Source organism: Ostrinia nubilalis, chromosome 9 (assembly GCF_963855985.1).
Source record: "Ostrinia nubilalis chromosome 9, ilOstNubi1.1, whole genome shotgun sequence".
NCBI classification, from domain to species: Eukaryota; Metazoa; Arthropoda; class Insecta; order Lepidoptera; family Crambidae; genus Ostrinia; species Ostrinia nubilalis.
Window position 1 is genome coordinate 5,449,591 of NC_087096.1, and position 2,666 is coordinate 5,452,256.

General features: G+C 35.7%; 1 long non-coding RNA gene across 2 annotated transcripts; it reads right to left on the reverse strand.

Moving 5' to 3' along the window:
- Positions 1-400: 400 nt before the first annotated feature.
- On the reverse strand, positions 401-1,146 carry LOC135074460 (uncharacterized). Of its 2 annotated transcripts, XR_010257852.1 has the most exons (3): positions 1,048-1,146; positions 724-862; positions 401-631 (listed from the first exon to the last, which is right to left on the reverse strand). It is a non-coding gene; the product is annotated as an uncharacterized LOC135074460 (long non-coding RNA). The 2 variants fall into 2 exon arrangements; XR_010257851.1 differs by having other exon boundaries at positions 724-1,146.
- Between the last annotated feature and the right edge of the window lie 1,520 nt (positions 1,147-2,666).

Consider the following 2,666-nt stretch of genomic DNA (forward strand, 5'->3'; position numbering starts at 1 on the left):
GTATTTTCATAAGTTGAAATTTACTTTTGTTTTTAATCAGTCTGTGTATTATGTATTAGGTTTTGTGAAATAAATAGTCAATAAAAATTAATAATTTTATTTTCAACTAGCTTTTGCCCGCGGCTTCGTCCGCGTGAAATTTAGTTTGTCACAGATCGTCATAATTATAGCCTATATGTTAATCTGGGTTATAAACAATAATACTGTAAAGTTTCATCAAAATCCGTTCAGTAGTTTTTGCGTGAAAGAGTAACAAACATCCAGACATCCAAACTTTCGCATTTTTAATATTAAGTAGGATATTAGTAGGATATGTAGGTAGGTATTTAGGTTAATTATTATTACTGACGAGATTGCTACCATGTATGTTTAGTGACCATGAAAGATTAAAACAATATAATGTATTTAATTAATTATAATATCTTAAGTTTTACAATAATAAGGTAGGTATATCCATCCAGTTACCCTAGGTCTTTATTATGGATTTAATTTACAAGTAGTTATTTACAAGCACTCTGCTCTAAATCCTTTGGCTTCAGGGAAGAACCTGGACCGCCACCAGCCCAGTGTTCCCTTGGCAGCTCTGTGTATGCGAGTTGCCTTCTTCTTGCTGTTTAAAGTCACTCCACACCTTAACAAATAAACATTACAAATAATAATGACGAAATAAGATAAAAACAATCAAAATGAATAAAGTAGTAGGTATTTAGTATTTATACACACTTTTCTCAATTTCTCAGTAGTTTTCGTGTCGCCGGTGGCATCAGCATTTTACGTTCGCGTGTCCGTTAGTTCCACCCACCGCTGACTATTGTTGGCTCTTTCTTGGGGCCCTTCAGTGGGCATACTCAGATCGCCATATCTATAGAAAAACAACTTTATTGTATCTAGAAAATATAAATCTAGCACTCATATTACTAAATTTTAGCTAGGCACGTGGAAGTTATGCTGGAAAGGTTGTATTTCTCCAAAAAAACCAGCTCAAAATTATTCGTTTAATTTCGAAATTCCTCCACTACATAGTATGTTTATTTTTACTCAACTTACCTTTCCATAAATTATACAATCGGTTTAAACGGATAGGCGCAGGTTCTCATTTTCCTATCGTGGTTAAAATCCAATTATTTGTGGAAAATTATTCATCAATAATCCTTCAATAAAACATGTTTTGTTATCTGTTGTCATGGCAACAGCTGCGTCAAATTCGCAATGACAAGAAATAAACAATACAAATTTAAAATCATCATGTTAATTCAGCTTTAAGCACTGTTCTAGGACACTTAAATTTAGCAGTGTTATTTTTGACATTTTTGTTATTTCCTACTCTATCTTTTCTATATAGTTAGAAAGGAGCGGCATTCGTTCTTTCATTCATCCATTCATAGAGTGTGAAGTTGGATACGTTAAACATGTTCACCAACATGACATCACAGAACCATCGAATTATCGCTGGCGAGTAAAGTATACGGTAATTGAACTCATGGTATGATTTTAATGCAAACTTCATCGATCCACGTTTAAACTCTATCGACTGTAGTATACGAATACAAGTTTTCGATGGCAACTCATGGTAGAGGCACAGATCGCCATCGCCGGCGCGTGAACTGTCATAGGTCGCGCGACCTGTCATTTGCCTTTAAAAGAGAAAAGATTGCACTTTTGTGTGTTTGTGACGAATAAACTCAAAAACTACTGGACCGATTAGAAAAATTATTTCACCATTAGAATCCAATTTTTTTTATGAACACAGGCATTTTTTCACATCTACCCGTGCGAATTCGGGGCGGGCCGCTAGTTATAGTTTTAGAATACTTGTAAGCCGTCAATTCAATCTACCACAAGCGCCATCGCAATTCCAGATGCCTTCAAAGGAAATTTAGCGGATGCGACATGAAACGAGTTCAATAAGTCTTTTGACTCCACTTTCCTGAGCCAATGAAAGACGGTGTGGGGCCCTCAACTGGTTACGGCCTTTGAAGACGTTATTTTGTTTGTCGCGTCGTTAGTAAGCTTTGAGTGTAAGCCGTGCATGGGGATGTAAACAAAAAAATGGCGCCCTATTTGATGTGCGTAAGCAGCTAATGCATAGAAAACTTGATAGGCATCTACTGTGATTGACAAAGTTGACTTCGAAAAACAAAGGAGAAGAAAGTTTCTTGAAAAGTATAATAACCACACTTGATTAGAAAAGATTTGGTAGACCTATGCTCTTTTTCACCATCAATCCCTAACTTTTAAGTGATCCCTATGGTAACATAATAACAGGAATTTTGTTTTCAAAGGGGTCACTTAAAAATTAGGAATTGATGGTGATAACGGGCACTAGACTCTAGGGTAAGGCACATGCTCTAGGTCCTATAGATAATAGAGCATTACACCTCTAAGTGAAATGTTGTCGTTAAGTAGTCATTAACAACTCTTAAATGGTGCATATTTAGCTATAACTTTGGAATTGGCGTTAAATTGCGAAATGGCTCATAAAGGCTTGTAAATGCTTTTGCAAAGTGCTCTCTTGAATCGTTATGTGCACCACGTTATCGTTACGACTATGTTACACCTGCTATTAAAACTAATTGCTAATGCAGAGACCTTATTAATACAATTATGATGCCAGTTCTCTACTACAGCTCCCTCTAAGGACATACATTGTACTTAAAATCAAAATC